Below are 19,770 nucleotides of genomic sequence, written 5' to 3' on the forward strand. Positions count from 1 at the left end.
TGTGCCAGCAATGCCACTCTGTCATGTACATTGGCCAAACCGGACAGTCTCTATGCAAAAGAATAAATGGACACAAATCTGACATCAGGAATCGTAACATTCAAAAACAAGTAGGAGAACACTTCAATCTATCTGGTCACTCAATAATAGACCTAAAAGTGGCAATTCTTCAACAACAAAAACTTCAAAAACAGACTCCAACATGATGCTGCAGAACTGGAATTAATTTGCAAACTAGATACCATCAGATTAGGCCTGAAAAAGACTGGGAGTGGTTGGGTCATTACAAAACCTAAACTTAATTTCCCCAATATTAATTTCTCCCTACTGTTACTCACACCTTCTTGTCAACTTTCTGTAATGGGCCACTCTCTTACCACTTCAAAAGTTATTTCTCCTCCCTTGGTATCCTGCTGTTAATTGATTTATCTCATTAGCCTGACCTAATACTTGGTAAAGCAACCCACATCTTTCATGTATTTATACCTGCTCCTGTATCTTTTACTTCATACATCTGATGAAGTGGGTTCTAGGCACAAAAGCTTATGCCCAAATAAATTTGTTAGTCTCTAAGGTGCCACAAGGATTCCTCGGGTTTTTTTTTTCCTTTGTTAAAGTTACTTAGGGCAAAGGGAAAGAATAACTTGGATCAGAGATGCTGTTTTAACATGTGATCATCTAACGTTTGTAAACAAATTTGATTTTTGTGTGTGTGTGTCTTTTAAATAGTGGCCTATTTGCATCAGAGCATTGCTTTCTAGCATAGGATCACAAAGTCTAGATCAGGGGTTCTCAAACTTCATTGCACCCCTTTTGACAAGAAAAAATTACTACAGGACCCCAAGAGGGGGGAATGAAGCCAGAGCCCACCCAAGCCCTACTACCCTGGGTGGGTGGGAGCAAAGCGAAAGTCCAAGGGCTTCACCCCCAGGCAGGGAACCTGTAACCTGAGCCTTGCAGCCCAAGGCTGAAACTTTCAGACTTTGGCCCCAGGCCCCAGCAAGTCTAAGCCAGGCCTGGCAACCCTATTAAGAGGGTCACAACCCACTTTGGAGTCCTGACCCACAGTTTGAGAACCGCTGGCCTAGATCAATGAAGAACAGGAAAGGTCAGAGAAGGATAGGGCTGATAAGCTTAACCTCCGTGAAAAGGAGTTTAGCACGCACTCCATATTGGCACTTGCTTACTGACCCAGTTATCTTTGAAGAAAGTATCTGCCTTCCCGGCCTCACAATATCTGATCCACTGCATACAGTGGTTTTGCTATGTTGCACAAGCTCACTTGGGGAGACACAGGAATTTGGGAGCCCATTTTCTCAAATATTTGCAGCCAACGCTCCCCAAAGTTTGAGGTCTATTACTGAGGGACCTTAACCAGCCCCCTAACCAACTTACACACCTGCTGTGAGACGCAGCACATGCTAACTGGATGAATACACTGTTCCTTTTTCAAGTGCATCTAGTCATGCAGACAAAGCCTTTTTGTGTCATGTTTGTGATCTCTTGTCTTGCTTCAGCTTTTATGCTTCAAATGTGATAAAGTTCTCTTTTGATCAGCGTCATTTTATTTTGTGAAGAAAGGAAATATCAAATCCTTGAAGAAAAAAATTATCCTCCCTGAAAAATCAACTTTCATTCTTCACTATGACTATGGAATCTTTGATTTGTGAAATGCAGTGGTCCATAAAATAGCACAGTAGAAGAAAATGTGATGGGTTCCAGGAAGTGAACAGCAAAGCTATATGCAAGTTAACCTGTGGTAAGTAATATAAATCATGCGGTCAGAACAGCCAATCATGGAAGTTTCTGTTTATACCAGTGAGGGCTCATCTCATTGATAACAAGGCTGATTGGTCTTGCAAGGAAGGCAAAACACACCGTCGTTTTTGGTGGGTTTTTTTATCCTGCAGTAATTTTAGAGGTAGCAAATACTGCAAATGAGCACAATTACTTTTGTGAGCAAGCGATTCTCCCTCACTTGAAATATGTACTTTAGGATTCAGTGGTTATTAAAGCAAGAAGAAGAAGAATGCCATGCCATGTCACACTTGTGAATCAGAATGTAGGACTTCATGAAGGAAAATGGAACTTGATTGATGGTTAAAGTAATAGATTACACAACTGGAGTCAGTGTTATGTGGGAGCAGGAGTGTCAAGGTTGCATCAAGAATTTCAGTGCTTCTTTTCTTAAAATTAACCTTTTGGGTTGAATGTTTTTACACCTCATTTTAGCCCAGCGGTGAATTTTTCTAAACATTTTGAGCAAAATCTGTCAGCTGTTTTCAGTTATGGAAAACTGAAAATAATATACTTTTTCAGTTTAAATAAATGTCTCTCCCACACTACTCAAAGAGCTGAACTTTCAAATTTTCAGGTTGGCTTGTTCTCACCAAGGATAGGCCCTTTCAACACTTCCCAAATTAAAAAAATAAAATAAAAACCTTAAGTTATAAGCATGTATAAATATGTGCTCTGATCCTTCAAGGACCTGCGATTATGCTGAACTTTATGCAGGATCATGTCCTAATTTCCTAACAGCAACGTTAAATTAATAATCTTGTGATTTGATTAAGGTAAGTTTATTGACAGCAAATGCACCATGTAAAATATGCCTAGAGTTTTAGTGTACTGTGCAAACTGGTATATCATCCAAATAGTAGTGACTGAGTATAGTCATAATGTGTATACTGGCACATAATAATTTCATGTGGGAAAACTTGTTTAGATACTGATCGTTGAATCTGAGTGGTAAATTTGTCTCTGTTCCAATAATATAGTTGTGAGATTTTAGTCAAAAGTAGTAGGAATAAGATTTTTTTTAATAAGTTTATTTGCCATCAATGTTATTGACTAAGAAAGCTTTCAGTGCATTCATATCCACTTAATAGTACTATAAAACTGTACAAAATCTCAATTTTTCTTAAGTAGCTGCTGTCTTATGTGAAGATTACCTATCTGATTTTCAAAGTTGGCTATAGTCATTAATGAGAGTGCTAACTAATTCAAGAGCTCTGAAATTGGTTTCAAGGGAGGTTGTATAATCCCTATCATTGAAGGCTTTTAAGAACAGACTGGACAAATACCTGTCCCAGGTGGTCTTGGTGTAAGTGGTCCTGCCTCAGTGCAGATGACCGCTCAAGATCCCTTCTCTCACTCTTTGCTGAGCCTGACAAAAGGTGAGCGTAGAAGAATTCTTCATATCTGTTAAGGCTGATTCCCCACTCTGGCACTTCGAGTGCAGAGGGTGGGGGCCCACAAGGATTCTAAAAATTAATAATGGCTACTCGACTTGTATTAAACTCCCAAGGTTACAGCTTTTCTCTGACCATGGATGGGTAGATGCTGCCACAACCCAAGTGCAAAAACCCCTTTGAAAACCCAGGAAGGCACACTTGGGAATTCCTTCCTGTGGGGTACCCTCAAGCCTTTTCATCCCCCTCGTCCAGGGAAGAGCTGAGAAAGAAACCAGGAAATCAGCTGTTGCCACCAGCTAATTAAACAACATATGCACAAACCTCTTAAGGACACACACATTCAATCCTGTTTTTAAAAAGTAAATTTTATTAAAAACAAAAAGAAAGAAAATACATCTGGAACTTAGATTTTTTGATAGGTTTAAAAAAAATTACAAGGATTAAGCATCAAGATAGCATCTTGAGGTCCAGCTTAAAGGTTACAAGCAAAACAAAATCACCTCGGGTTAGCACAGAGGAGTCCACAAACCATAATGAAATAAGAAAGAAACCTAATCGTGTCTTCCTAGACTTTTCCTGATTTACTTACATGTCTGGGGTTTCAAATGAGTAATTTCTAGGTATGATCTGATGGATTTTCATACCTGGTCCCAAGCTTCTTACAGCATAGCTCCAGCCCTGTCTCTGCTCTCCTGGAGAACAGCACAGATAGTCAAAAGGGAAGTTTCCCCCCAATTTTAAAGTTCTGGCCTTTCATTGGCTCTTTTGGTCAGATGCCCACTCCTTTACTTCCTTTTTACCTACAGACTTTTTAACCCTTTACAGTTAAAGCAAGTAGAGAACAGCTACTAACGGGGTTTATAGCTAACTGGCTGGCTGGGTGCCCATAAAAGGGAGCTATCCCTCCTTCAGTTATCACAATACCCTAGGAGTATGGCTGCTGCTAGTGGCTTTTTGTTCCAGCCCATTGCTACTATTGTGTTCCAAGTAAACAATAAGCACAGTTTGTTCTCGTGGAAGGAAGGGAATATTCTGGAATGGAGGCAAAACAACTCTGGGATGGTGTAGGGACACAGAAAGAGAAATGGACATTCTCTGGTGAAATCCCAGTTTATTCTAATGTGGCTATCATGTATACCTTATCTGATTAAAATGAAAGAAAAATTGGTTCCCAGGTTGCCTGTGTCCCTTCTTAATTAAACCTTTTTTTTTCTTAGTTCCTGTGAGAGCTGAATCAACATAAAAATGAACTTGGAGATAGGTAGAGGTATATTTGATCTTATCTATATTCTTCCTTATATACTTTAAAGATGTTTCCATTAACTTTCACGCTACGGTATTACATCCCTTCTGAGGCTTGAGTGCTTCTTGACCTTTGGACAAGTAGTCAATAACTGTAATAAGGCATAGTCATAGAAATTATTCCAATATTTTAAATAAGACCATTAAGTGATTAAAAGTTTCCTGCCACAAGAGGGCAAGACATTCTGAGAGAAATTTTATATAGTATTTAAAACTATATGTTCAATCAAGTATTTTCATCAGAAATTAAAACCAGCTATGCATAATAATTTAAGAAATAGAGATTGCTGATGACCTTAGAAAATGACAACATAAAGTGGAAATTCCGAGTTCTCTTGTTGGCTATAGTGTGAGTGAGTAGAACAACTTGTATCCTTTCTGCTTTTCTTAGCTCCTCTCAGGCTGCTTCAGCCACGTGCAGAATAAGCTCTTCTGGGCCAGGAAAATAAATTGGTTTCTGTACTCATTCAGCGTACAGATCTTTGTGTGGTAAGGAATGGTAGTGCTGCATGGTGTGCTGAACTGATGGTAATATTTCGGTAGTAGCCTCATCCCTTCTTTAGAACAACATTTTCAGAGCTGTAGAAATATCAACTCTTAGGTGAGTCTTTTTGGATTCCAGCATAAATGTTGCTGTTTGCGCATAGGAGAGAGAAAACTAAATCAAAATAAACACATTGATCTAAAGGTAGAATCAGAATTGCAGCCACAAGGCTATTTCATTCCCTTCATTTATTTTGGCAGGGGTGAAAAATCTAGAGTGAAACCTGCACAACTAGGCCAAAATCTGCTAGAGAAGGTTTGAGGCAATGCAGACCATTATCTTCCTTCTGAAACTGTGAAATAGTATGTTTAGTGGCACCTTAGAGACTAACTAATTTATTTGAGCATAAGCTTTCGTGAGCTACAGCTCACTTCATCGGATGCATACTGTGGAAAGTGTAGAAGAAGATCTTTTTATACACATAAAGCATGAAAAAATACCTCCTCCCACCCCACTCTCCTGCTGGAAATAGCTTATCTAAAGTGATCACTCTCCTTAAAATGTGTATGATGATCAAGTTGGGCCATTTCCAGCACAAATCCAGGGTTTAACGAGAACGTCTTGGGGGGAGGGGGTGGGGGTAGGAAAAAACAAGGGGAAATAGGTTACCTTGCATAATGACTTAGCCATTCCCAGTCTCTATTCAAGCCTAAGTTAATTGTATCCAATTTGCAGATGAATTCCAGTTCAACAGTTTCTCGCTGGAGTCTGGATTTGAAGTTTTTTGTTGAAGAATTGCAACTTTCATGTCTGTAATCGCATGACCAGAGAGATTGAAGTGTTCTCCGAATGGCTTATGAATGTTATAATTCTTGACATCTGATTTGTGTCCATTTATTCTTTTACGTAGAGACTGTCCAGTTTGACCAATGTACATGGCAGAGGGGCATTGCTGGCACATGATGCCATATATCACATTGGTGGATGTGCAGGTGAACGAGCCTCTGATAGTGTGGCTGATGTTATTAGGCCCTGTGATGGTGTCCCCTGAATAGATATGTGGGCACAGTTGGCAACGGGCTTTGTTGCAAGGATAGGTTCCTGGGTTAGTGGTTCTGTTGTGTGGCGTGTGGTTGCTGGTGAGTATTTGCTTCAGGTTGGGGGGCTGTCTGTAGGCAAGGACTGGCCTGTCTCCCAAGATCTGTGAGAGTGTTGGGTCATCCTTCAGGATAGGTTGTAGATCCTTAATAATGCGTGGGGGGGGGTTTAGTTGGGGGCTGAAGGTGATGGCTAGTGGCGTTCTGTTATTTTCTTTGTTAGGCCTGTCCTGTAGTAGGTGACTTCTGGGAACTCTTCTGGCTCTATCAATCTGTTTCTTCACTTCCGCAGGTGGGTATTGTAGTTGTAAGACTGCTTGATAGAGATCTTGTAGGTGTTTGTCTCTGTCTGAGGGGTTGGAGCAAATGTGATTGTATCGCAGAGCTTGGCTATAGACGATGGATCGTGTGGTGTGGTCAGGGTGAAAGCTTGGAGGCATGTAGGTAGGAATAGCGGTCAGTAGGTTTCCGGTATAGGGTGGTGTTTATGTGACCATCGTTTATTAGCACTGTAGTGTCCAGGAAGTGGATCTCTTGTGTGGACTGGACCAGGCTGAGGTTGATGGTGGGATGGAAATTGTTGAAATCATGGTGGAATTCCTCAATGGCTTCTTTTCCATGGGGCCCGATGATGAAGATGTCATCAATATAGCACAAGTAAAGTAGGGGTTTTAGGGGACGAGAGCTGAGGAAGTGTTGTTCTAAGTCAGCCATAAAAATGTTGGCATACTGTGGGGCCATGCGGGTACCCATAGCAGTGCCGCTGATCTGAAGGTATACATTGTCCCCAAATGTAAAATAGTTATGGGTAAGGACAAAGTCACAAAGTTCAGCCACCAGGTTTTGCCATTACATTATCGGGGATACTGTTCCTGACGGCTTGTAGTCCATCTTTGTGTGGATTGTTGGTGTAGAGGGCTTCTACTTCCATAGTGGCCAGGATGGTGTTATCAGGAAGATCACCGATGGATTGTAGTTTCCTCAGGAAGTCGGTGGTGTCTCGAGGGTAGCTGGGAGTGCTGGTAGCGTAGGGCCTAAGGAGGGAATCTACGTAGCCAGACAATCCTGCTGTCAGGGTGTCAATGCCTGAGATGATGGGGCACCCAGGATTTCCAGGTTTATGGATCTTGGGTAGTAGATAGAATATCCCAGGTCAGGGTTCCAGGGGTGTGTCTGTGCGGATTTGATCTTGTGCTTTTTCAGGGAGTTTCTTGAGCAAAAGCTATTACCGGCAGGAGAGTGGTTTTGTGCAGGGGGAACCTGGATTTGTGCTGGAAATGGCCCAACTTGATTATCATACACATTTTAAGGAGAGTGATCACTTTAGATAAGCTATTTCCAGCAGGAGAGTGGGGTGGGAGGAGGTATTTTTTCATGCTTTATGTGTATAAAAAGATCTTCTTCTACACTTTCCACAGTATGCATCCGATGAAGTGAGCTGTAGCTCACGAAAGCTCATGCTCAAATAAATTGGTTAGTCTCTAAGGTGCCACAAGTACTCCTTTTCTTTTTGCGAATACAGACTAACAGGGCTGTTACTCTGAAACCTATGTTTAGTGGGTTTGGGGGCAGAGATGGAGTACACGAGTGGGCAGAGCTAGGGAAAGGTTGTTTCTGTGGCATCTCTCTACCAGAAATTGTCAAGATTAATTTACCTGCTCCATGCCTTCAAAACAGTTGGGTGGGGGTGGAGTGCATAATAGAATAGTTCTTAAGACAGCAGGACATGGAGGGGCAGAGAATAGTAGAGAGGACGTGGGCATCCATACAGATACCCTTGCCTCCAATTTACTCACAGTCCTTGGAAATGCAGCTTCATTCTGTCTAACCTATGAATCAGAAGGGTACCTTCCTTGCTGTTCCTTGAGTGACTAAATCCAGCCCTCTCGCCACACGATGAAGAGTTAATTTTTTTTTAATCTGGATTTTTCAGTTTATCTTTGGCCATTGTACATTGAGAGTGATTAGAATCGTATGTTCAGCTGTCAATGAGATTGTTGCAAAGTGGAAAAAATTGTTTTTAAATTGTAAATTTTTATCTAACAATGGTTGGGTAAGGACTGAATTAACTGAAGGAAGCACAAAGTCATATATTGATACTAGGCATCAGAAAAACGAGTTCACAATCCAAGATTGGCAACAAAGTATTGTCTTATTTTACTCTTCTATTTTAGATGCTGGTGGAAATGGTGTACGGGCTGAACTGTTGTCTAAAAAGATTAAATAAATTGTTAGTAGAGAAGACAGATGCTTTTGTTAGGAGACAGGCTTTAGGATCCAGGGGAATGTAAGGATTTCCTCCTTTAATCTTCTGTGGGATTTGGCTTTGACTAACAGGGGACGAGCATGCATTTGACTTTGAGCTTTCTGCTAATTTACTTGTATATGGAAAATGGGGCTGCCAAATTAATGCCCTTCTTCTACATATTGGAATTTATACCAGGATCCACCCTGAAGTACCATGGCATGAGATTGCCATTCTTTCCTGTGGAAAATTTAATCCAGGTTGGACAAAACATTATATAGTTTTCTTTTAATCTTCAATATATAGGGATTATTAAGCAGGTGTTGTTTTTTATTTAACAATGCAAACAGAAATGATAACTCCACTTGTACAGCAGAGTTTGCTAAAAGTAATTTCATGGGATGTTTTGCTGTGCAACAAGCACTATGTAAGATTACATTATGGTATTCAAGTCAGGTGCTCAAACTACATCTCTGAAGTGAGCCTTTCATGGTTCAAAGCTTTCAATCTGTGTATTAATGAATGGTCCATAGATATATAAATATCCAGTAAAATATATTTGAAGAGTAAATCTTTAGGCTGTGAAGAGTAGATAATTAACTAAATACATAAAGAGTGCAACAGTTAGAAATGGTGGGTGAAAGTGAAGAAAGGAAGTGAGAAATTTAAAATAAAGTTTTCAGGAGTTAAAATACTTTGTTACATTATCAGTAGAGAAGTAAGTCAGTGGACATTTGCCTGATGTTCAGGCTCACTTTATCAACAATAGTCAGCAGAGGAGACAAATCTGATGAGATGTGGGACTGTTCACATGGGTAAAATACTGTACATATAAAATACTCCCTCTTACTAAAGAATATTTGTGGGAGTATCAATGTCACCTTCACTTTTCTTTATCCTTTTGATGCTCAAGGATTAATAAATCATTTAGGCAGTGTGTGTGGCTGGCTGACTAATGTTACTAGGATAGCATATTCTTTCTTATGTACCTCATCACCAGTTCAAATTCTAACCATGGTAGCAGTGAGCAGAATCATTAGTTTTATAGTTTTGTGTTTGTGAAATGAGTTGATGGTTTCAGTGCAGTTTCTAAGTAAACAGTTGTTCACCTCGCAAAACTATCATTATAATTGATATGATTTCTCACGCTCTTTGCCAATGAGATAGATAGGGCCACAGACTAAACAAAGGACATGGAGTCTAAACTATACTCCACTTCAGAAGTGTTCTCTAGGCCAAGGTAGAGGCATGTTGGCTTGGCAGTGCACTTTCAGTGTTATGTGGCTAACTAGAGCACTAGATCCTTGATCAGTGCTCCACAGCCCTCCTTATTGGTGCTTCAAAAAATAAAGTCTACCCAACTCCCCCATTGTCACCTACCAGTTGAGGTCCTGGCCACATCCTAAACATCTGGCTAGCTGGGATTATGGAGATTCCTCACAGGCTTTAGCTTGATCAGTTAAACACCTGTTAAAGGCAGACAGCCTGGTCAATACTAGGCTTAACACATGTGTTAGCTAACACCTTTCAACTCCTACTTTAGAGAAGGCTGAGGGTCTAGGTCCATAAAGAAATGGAGTAGCAACACTGAGCATTGCTATGCCTAACATTTAAGTACCTTAAAAATCACTAGACTGCACAAACCCTGTGTTAGGTGTTTAGGTTACCTATACAATGCCTGGGAAAAGATAAGCTCCTGACAATGGGATCCACAAAAGCTAGCATTCAAGGTGGGGAGCCACCTAAGCTGGCCCATAGCAGATGCTGACAAGAGGGTTGTGCCCAATTGTCCCCCACCCCCACAGAGTTTTTAAATGGCATAGGCACCTGCCTAACTCCATGCAAAAGGGATAGGAGTTGAGGGAGTAGACTGCCTCCCTTATAGCTTTTAGCGGAGTAGTTAGGGTGCTCATCTAGAATGTGGGAGATGGCCACTCAATTCTTTCCTCCACCTGATTAGAAGATACTTGAACAGGAGTTCCCACTGCTCTCATGAGTGCCGTAGCCACATGACTATAGAGGCATTAATACTCCCTCTGACTCAATGCTTATTTAAGTATTCATAAAAATTAAACCAGCTTCAATGGGGGTGAGGAAGAAACCTCTATCAGAATACTGATAGCACAATGGTTAGGCCACTTACCAGAGGAATGGGGAAGGCCTGTACATATTCCTCCTTCTCCTCAGGCTGGAGGGTGGGTGGCTATTGAAGCAGGGCCTCCCACATTCTGGCAGAGTACCTAACCACTAGGCTAAAGGTTATAAGGGAAGCAGCTTCCTCCACCCCAGACATTGTGTGGTATTTAGGAGTGCACAGAGCACTCATACTGTATGAGGCCATGCAAGGAGTAAAACTTAAGGTGCCTTGAGGACTTTTGCAGCCAAAATTTAGGTGCTGAGTGAGTTTAGGTGCCTCCAGGGTTAGACAGCAGCTGAGTGGGGTTTCTGTGGATTGCAGTAGTACCTAAATCTGTGATTTAGGTGCCTTTATGGATCTGGGCTGAAATGTTTTATCTGTGCCCCTTACCAGCTCCTATGAAGGTGCTCTAAGGCATTGTGATAGAGGCTTCTTGTACCCCAAACACAATACACTTGGCCAACCCAAGGCAGGATTGTTCTGAGAATGTTGCCGCTGCAGTAAAGTATTTCAAGTTATACGGTCAATGGAGGACCTATGTGTTAGATGAGCAGTTAAAGGACTGTTTCCACGTATTTAAACCTGGTAGTTCTTTGACTAGAGTCTAAAGGTTCCAAAATTAGAGTTAAAAAAAAAAAAACTTTCATGTCCTTGACCAGCTTTTCTCACTCAATTCATCCCAGCAAAGATGAACTGGCATGAATATAAACGTTTGTGGCAATCTTCACAGCTGTAATTGGAATGTAGCTCACAGTTTGTATACAGTTAGAGTACTACACATTTGTAATTCATTGCTCTGTAAAGTGTATGAGATGCACTTTTCAGAAAAAATGTTACATAAATGCCAGTAAAATTAGCTTTATGATTTTATTTTAGAGTAACAGATCTATTCTAAGAGATCTAATCTACTCTAATAAAAACTGGATGAAAAATCACAAGAAGCTGCTATTCTGCATTCCAAGCAATATTTATATAGATCCAAAGAATAAGTAAACTGTTGAAGGGGGGAAAAATCTGAAATATGCAGCACGAACTTGCCTTGATGCCAATTTGAGATAAAACTATAAACACAACAAACTTCAATTTGTTTAATAACCAATTACTACTGTTCCTGGATTTGTGAATATGAAAGCTCAATGGGGTTTAATTTAATCCCTCACTGTGAACAGATGGACAGATTGCAGGCCTCTATGTAGCAGATCCCAGAGCTCACTACTTCTTCCAATCTGAATTACAATCAGGTTTCCTTACACCCTGCCTGTTGGCAGCAATAACAACGAAAGAAGTGCCAGCAGAATCAGATCAGATGTGGGTCATTGTGACATGTCGTTATGCAAATGTGGTTTACTTTTTATCACATTGTACTTAAAAATTCACTTCAACTGGAGATGGTCACAAAGAGTTTTTTTTTGTTGAAGTACACTTTAATGAGCCTACTAGTATTACTACAGTTAAGAGTCTGTCAGCATTTTATTATAAACTCCTATTTTCAGGGATTTATAACTCGGCCAAAACCTTTACTCCAGGAGCAAACCAACTACATTGAAAATACAAGATCAAAGCCAGGAGCAATTTTTAATCTGCCCCTCTCCCCCCCTGTCACTTTAGTTACAATGACTAAGTTGCTCTTCTCTAAAAGTGAGAAAATAAATTTCATTTCAGCAAGATAGTCAAAATGTTTAATCAGATTACATGTAAAATGATCCAGCATTTTGTCCCAGTGTAATTAAACCAGCCAATTTAGGCTTTAGCCCTGGAAACACTTAGGCACATAAAATGTACCGATGAAAGTGGTATCATTGACTTCAATGGGACTACTCACATAGTTAAAGTCAGGCATGTTTGTAAGGATTTGCAGGCTTAGGGCCTTAGCTATTAACAGGAAATAGGTCCCAGTGTCATTAAGACTCCATCCAACCTTCAGCACATCCAGTTTTTTTTTCTCATTTTCTCTTCCCCAGACGTACTGTTTTAATATAGTAACCACTCAGTAATGAGACAACTTGTCCCTTAGTTATAATATATGAAATGGTTCTTCAAATTATATAAAATACTTAAATTGACTCAAAAGACAAAAATGAAAAATATCATTATACAAGTATATAAAAACACTAAACAAAGTAGACTGTAATATTGCACTATAGTAGATGGATTGTGGACATGCATTGTGTTCACCTAGGCACTTTGGCACAAAGCCGACTGCAATGCAACTTTTAGGTACCTAGGCATCCAGTGGGATCAACAAAGCCTGAGTAGATGCATAAGAACACAGGAACAGCCATACTGGGTCAGACCTATAGTCCATCTATCCCAGTATCCTGTCTTCAGACAGTGGCCACTGCCAGGTGCTTCAGAGGGAATGAACAGGACAAGCAATCATCAAGTGATTAATCATATTATCCACTCCCAGCTTCTGGCAAACAGAGACTAGGGACACTCAGAGCATGGTGTTGCATCCCACAGTATCCCCTGGCAATGAGTTCCACAGGTCGACTGTGTGTTGTGTGACGAAATACTTCCTTTTGTTTGTTTTAAACCTGCTGCCTATTAATTTTATTGGATGACCCCCTAGTTCTTGTGTTATGTGAAGGAGAAGATAAGATGTCCTTATTCACTTTCTCCACATCAGTCAAGATTTTATAGACTTCTATAATATCCCCTCTTAGTTGTCCCTTTTGCATGCTGAAAGGTCCCAGTCTGAGCTTCCTATACAGTGCCTGGCAAAAGATAGGCACCTAAGAATGGGATTCACAAAAGCCAGGATGCCAAGCAGTGAGCAACCTAAATCAGCCAATAGCAGATGCCATGGAGCGGAATGTGTCCTAAGCCCTGCCCGTTACCCATTTAGGTGCCTAAGCCTGAGCTGAAGGCAGGCACCTATCCACTTAGGATCCGTATCTGGGAACCCTTCCTAGAGTCAGGTGCCTCAGCTTTTTCTTGCCAGAAAGGCAGTGGCACACCTTACTGCTGGGGTAGTGGAGGCCTCCTTTATAAAGCCAGTAGCTAAATAGTTAGGGTACGCATGGGGTGTGGGCAGAGGCTGATTAGGGATTTGTGGGGCCACTCCTTCCATAGTTAATAAACACAGAGTTAGGACAGGGTATGAATTAAATATGAACGCTATGTATTAATGTACTTTTTTGAGTAAATTTAATTTAATTCAGATTTAATTTAATTCTGATTTTTTTTTTAAAAAGTAGATTATATTTGAGATGGATCTTTGACAGCCCTAGAAATTGCTATTGTCCCTTAAACAAAGAACAGGTAAAGCATAATCAGGAAATGAGCTGTTGTAGTGTACAAACACATTATTGTTTTCATAAAATCTGTGTAACTTTGAATAAACCATCCTAGAGTGCTGATCACTCGCTTCTCTCTGTATCTTGGTGGAGGCATGACACAACCCTGCTAATTTAGGGTAGATGGATTCACAAACATATAGGCTTTCCATGACACAGTTGTTTCATGAAGCAATTTTATAAAATCATTCATAGTTCAGAATTGGTACAGACAGAATCCTCAATTTCTCACAGCCCCATATTCCATTGCAGATGTCCAAGATACCCAGTCCCCATCACTGCAGTTTGTCTTTTTGCTGTCGATTGTGCAGTTACTTTTCATCAAGGAATGCTAAAAGCCTGACTTGTTTGCACTCGGGCATCATTGTTTAAAGATGAGTACAAATTCTTGCAACATGCAGTTCCCATTTAGTTAGTTACGGATACAGCCTCTAGAAAGGGTAGTGCCCTTTGTAGAAACCCACCTGCTCTTACTGAACATTCACATCTTAATAAGATTGATTTGTTTCTGTGCAGTCTTACATTATTTCCACTTTAAAAGACTGTATTCTATCCTTTTTGCAGAAAGAGAGAATTTTAACAAATGGCTTTTGTAATTTAATGAAGATGAATAAAAGAATAAGGGAACTAGAAAAAAAAATCTTTTACTTTTCTTTCTACCCAGTGATTTGGTTGACTTTATTTAGGGTAATGTAGATTTAACTAGCTGTAATGCCTGTGGTGAGAAGGGCTTTAAAGAGATTACGTCTTTCTTGTCAAATGATATTGTAAATGAATGTAAGCTGCTGGGCTCCTTTGCCACTGAGGTAGAAAAAGCAAACAGAGCCACTAGAAAAAGCTGATTGGACACAATGCATTAAAGAAGCTAGCACTGATTATTAGTGGGACATCAATTTGTCTTTTGGGCTGGAGTAGCTGCTCCTAATTGGTGTGAAGAGCATAGTGGTCACTGTATGTTTTAGTCCTCTCCACTGTTTGCTGTGAGAGCAGGACAACTAATTGCTATTGCTTCAGTGCTAGTGAATCAATATGCCAAACTAATAGCTGCAGATAGAGGGCAGACAAAATCCTGCTAGAAACGTGTGGCTAGTTGCTTGTGATAACTATAGCAGTTGGAATGCATAGCAGAACATGGAGAATGATTGTGTGCTTTCTGGTCTAATACAAGGTATTTTTGTTGTTACTATTTTTTTATATTCTGCTGAATGTTTGTTTCAAAATTTACAGTAATTATGTTTTATGTTCATCTTGAAACTAGATAGTGAAAATTGGATGTTCTGAAGATGCTCAGTAAACAGGCTTGGCAGAAAAAACTTGCAGTATAACCCTATGCTGTCTAAGCATGAAACTTTAAACTGCTAAGTAAGTTATTTTTTATTTAAATTGAAGTGAAGAGTTAAACTACCTGGAAAGGTAATCATTGTGGCATGTAATGATGGCCACATTAAATCATCTTTCAGATTTATAGCTGGAAAAAATGACAATGAGATGGTAAAAAACAAAATATTTTGGTGAAGGTAGAATACTCTTCTTCCTAAAACTCAGTCTTCTGCCTTTCATGTGAATATCATTCCCTCCCCAAAGATGAATGTTTTTGCATTTTAACTCTTTTTTTTATGCTTTGCTCTTAATATTTCTTTCTCATCAATTCATAGTTGTACTGTGAACTAATGTTTGTTTTCCTTATTGTATTGCAAGGCTTTTACGTCAATATTGATTTTGATGTTTATGTAAAGGAAATAGTTAATAAGGAGATTACCAAGAAACATGAGACTGCATTTTGTTTCTTCTTTCTGTTTTCAGAGGTACTATTTGATTAAGCTAATTGCATGGATCTACATAGACAGTTTGAAGTGATATCTTTAATCTCTGTACTATACAATAATTATTGTGTTGAATTTAATACAAAGTAGTTGAAGTAATTTTCTTAGAATATTTTACTTGTAGGACATTATTTTGAAAACAATACTGGTATGTTTATATGTAAAGTTTCACCTTTATGATATAAGAGGGTTGATATAGGGTGTTAGCAAATACATCTACTAGAATAAGATCTGATTATGGAATTAAATCCAATTTGGTAAATTTGAATATAGTGATTTGCTGATAAAATGTCTTTACTCTTAATTTAATATACACTGCAAATCTAAATGCTGCTGTTACAAGAGGATAATATGTTCAGCTTGTGTAAGATTAACTCTAAATCCATATTTCATTGCTGCTTTTAAAGTCAGCTAATTTTCAAATATGGTAAGCTAATATGGAAGGGGGTGGAGTTGATACTTTCTATGACAAAAGAACAAATAACTTAGCAGCAGTGGTATATTGTAAGAATTAACTATGATGTGAAGTACTGCAAGCCTGACACTAGAGAGTTTCAGATATATATAATTTCAACTACTCTGAGCTGAATTAAACTTGTGTTTTTATATATATAAGGAGACTGGAGGACAGTTGGCAGTGTTATTTGATGCGTGCATCTATTGTGCTAGTCCTCAGGTTTCAGCAATATAATCCACCTGGCTTTGGAGTCACAGCCCTATCAAATAAGAATGCAATTAAATAAGAGCAGTGTTCTACTTAATGATGAAGTGCTCCTCTCTCAGCTGTTGTAATGATGTGCCAAGGCTAGAACATTAGCCCTAATCAGTGTTTCAAAAGTTTCCTTTGAATGTGAATGTGCAGGCTGTAGAAAACTTTGGAGCTTGATACCTGCTTTATAGCTATCTATTTGTGTTAAATCACTGGTTGGAATAATTGTATTGCCACCTCATATCATCTTTGCTCAGGTGTGATAGCTTTGCCAGAAAGGTAGACTCCTGTAAAACTGTACTGTAAAAGATTTTTAATATTCTTTGGAAAGCTTTTTTAAGCTTTGTTTTTTGCATTCATGTATTGATTTACTGGTGTATGGCATTCTTTGACAATCCTCTCTGCTGGAAGCATTAGGCAGATGTGAAATGATTTAGTTGGAGTTGGTCCTGCTTTGAGGACGGGGGTGGATTGGATGACCTCCTGAGGTCTCTTCCAGCCCCAATCTTCTTTGATTCTATGAAATCGTCATCACAAACAGAGAATATGTTTAAACAACATGAAGGCTCTGATCTTAAGCAAGGAAGTTTAAGTTAAGGATGGAGTCTAGTGTGGGAGTTTTTCCTTATCTTTGTTCTGTTATGTCTAAGTGTCACAAGAGACTGAGTTCATTGTGAATAGGCACCATGTGTGCTGTCATACACACCTGGAAACTGGTGTCAGAGCCTCCCTATTCGGTTTCCCACAAGGATAAAGTTTACCTTCACCCTTACCCTAAGTTCTTGACAAAGGTGATCTCCAGTTTTCAAGTTAATCAGGCAATTTATTTACTGACTTGCTTTCAGAAACTTCATACTCAGAGATGGAGAAACCTCATTTGTCAGATGTGAAACCAGCTTTAGATTTCTACCTGGACTGTACTAACAACTAAACACAGTTGTTTGTTGTGACGGCTAAGAGAGTGATGGTCCAGTCAGTTTGTACTCGGATGATTTCATCCTGTATTTCTTTGTGCATATGTTTGTGCTACCAGTTGGCTAATACGACTTCACCAAATACGGTGTTGGCCCATTTGATTAGGGTGTATGCATCATCATCAGACTTTCTCGCTCAAGTACCTATTCTGGACACTTGCAAAGTGGCAACTTGGTTGTCAGTGTAGACATTTAGTTTTCATTATGTTATAGCCCATCAGTCCAGGAGTAATGCTGCTTTTGAATGTGCTTTTCTCCAATCTCTTAGTAGAGTCCAAGTCTACCTCTAGGCTATTCTGCTTGTGAGTCACCTACAGTGGAGTGGACATTTGCAATCACTCAAAGAAGAAACAGTTACCTCCATTTTCATACCATTGTTCTTTAAGATGCGTTGCACATGTCCATTCTATAACCTGCTCTCCTTCCCCTCTCTGTAGGAATCGATCCGGTCAGAAGGAACTGCAGGGAGGCTGGGGTGACTCCAACTTCTTACATCTGCATGTAGTGGCATAGAATGGCAGAGGGCACTCAAGCTGCTTTGAGGGGTACTGCTCAGGGAAAAAAGTTCTCTGACAACTGGGCATACATGCACCTACGGTGGAATGAATGGACATGTGTAACATCCCTGAGAACAAGTTACAGAAAGATAGCTATCTGTTTCTTATAGTTAACCTAACAGGCAGCACTAGCATGTACCATGTGGTTAAACTCAATTACTAACTAAATAGCTAATGGTGTTTAATCCCTGTCAGTGGCTTCAGCTGGTATATTGTTGCTTTCATGAACTTCTTCTTTTTGCAGTGTGCATAAAGACTAACACAGCCCAGTTTGACTGTCTTAGCTTTGTCCTAACTATGAGTGATAGCATATTCCTTTATGCATTGCCTCACTTGCTGATACCACTCTATAGAAGATGGTCATAACAGGGTGCCAAGGCTCTTCTAATGATCTAACCTCTCAGTAAATTAAGAGTCCTGCATAAAGTTCCTTAATTTTTGTTGGCTCAGTGTAACAAGTTTAGTTCGCACCCACCTTTGAACATCCATGGTGGTATTAACGAACCAAAGAATACGGGGTTTGTAACCTTTATGTTGAAATGTTACCAATTAATACTAGTTGCTTAAAATAAGGGTGCAATAAAACTCAGCTTAGTTTTCAGTTTGAACCTCTAGGTCAGTTACAGAAAATGTATTTAGTGGAGGACTCTGAATGGTAAAACCCCCTCTTTAGTCAAAAGAAAAATGACTAGTTAAGCAAACAAGCATGCAATTACTGTACAATATTAGTTATACTTTCAGTAAAAGATGAAATAGTGTATCAATGGGCGATCAGTCCACTGACAACACAGGCTAAGTACAGACTTATAATCCTGGAACCTAACAGTACCCTTTTGATATTAATCAGAGCTCATGCCAATATTAACAAAACTGCTCCTTTTATAACCCATTATAATACTAATTAACATTAAACCCACCTATTACCATAGTCATGTGTCTGCCACCTCCTCACTGGTTGTTGACATTACACATTATTTAAATTCACATCTGCACCAATGTCCTTTCCATACTATCTATGTAGATTGACTTTCATTAAAATGTTATGTCCTTGCAAACTTCAATTTTCCCATCTTACTATTGCCAACTTTTCTCACACTGACAGGTTTCAGAGGGATACCCATGTTAGTCTGTATCAGCAAAAACAATGTGGAATCCGTGTGGCACCTTAGAGCTTATGCCCAAATAAATTTGTTACTCTCTAAGGTGCCACAAGGACTCCTCATTGTTTTTTCTCACACTAGCAACCGCTATTTCCCATACTCTTCTACACTTAGGATAAAGCCTAATTTCTGCTTAGCAGAAGCTAGAGTTATCTGGAGGGAGTCAAACTCAAGGAGTAAATTTAGGCTCAGGTTAATTTTTTGTATTGGTTTTTGATTAACACTAAAGCCAAATACCATGAATGTAGGTTTGGGCACTAGCTGAGAATCTGTGTACTCTGCTCAAGACTGTAGAGCATCTGCTTAAGCAGGGAATCAGTGATGGGTTGCAGAGCCAGTCTAATTATGTATAGGTGCACATGTGGTTGAAATTTGATATGATTGGTTCTGGATGTCTTATGAGAAATTAATTTGGTTTCCAAGTCAATTTCCTAATAGGTGGATATATCTAACACAGTTAACACTCTTGCACTCTTTAAAATGAAACCTTAGCAGGGAGGGTTATGACTAAATGATCATGATCGAGTAAACTATTCTGCTTGCATTTGGATGGGATATGTCCAGATCAGAGTTGTAGCAGAGTTGTAACTGCAGTAGGCTAGAATAGGAAGTCTTTATTGTGGTTGTCTGTGCTGTCTCTATTCTGTACGTTCAGTGCCTTTCACATAGTGCTACAAGCACTAAATCCACTAAACCAGAAATAAAAATAAATGTATACTAACTGATGCTTAAGGTCTGACTGAGTGTTCGCTGTTTTGCATCTTGTTTAGTATTTAAACCTCTGAAAGT

At 39.4% G+C, this 19,770-nt stretch overlaps 1 protein-coding gene across 7 annotated transcripts in view; it reads left to right on the forward strand.

Annotated features, from left to right (window-relative positions):
• Window positions 1–19,770, forward strand: part of PCDH15 (protocadherin related 15) — a 1,356,473-nt gene that overhangs the window by 539,297 nt on the left and 797,406 nt on the right. The window contains exon 1 of one of the 7 annotated variants that reach the window (XM_048859215.2): window positions 14,773–14,926. The exons of the other annotated variants lie outside the window; for them this stretch is intronic. The gene's annotated coding sequence lies outside the window, so the exon portion shown is untranslated. Of the gene's footprint in view, window positions 1–14,772; window positions 14,927–19,770 lie in introns of those variants that run through there. 7 annotated transcript variants of the gene reach the window in all.

This window comes from Caretta caretta, chromosome 7, assembly GCF_965140235.1.
Source record: "Caretta caretta isolate rCarCar2 chromosome 7, rCarCar1.hap1, whole genome shotgun sequence".
NCBI lineage: Eukaryota > Metazoa > Chordata > Testudines > Cheloniidae > Caretta > Caretta caretta.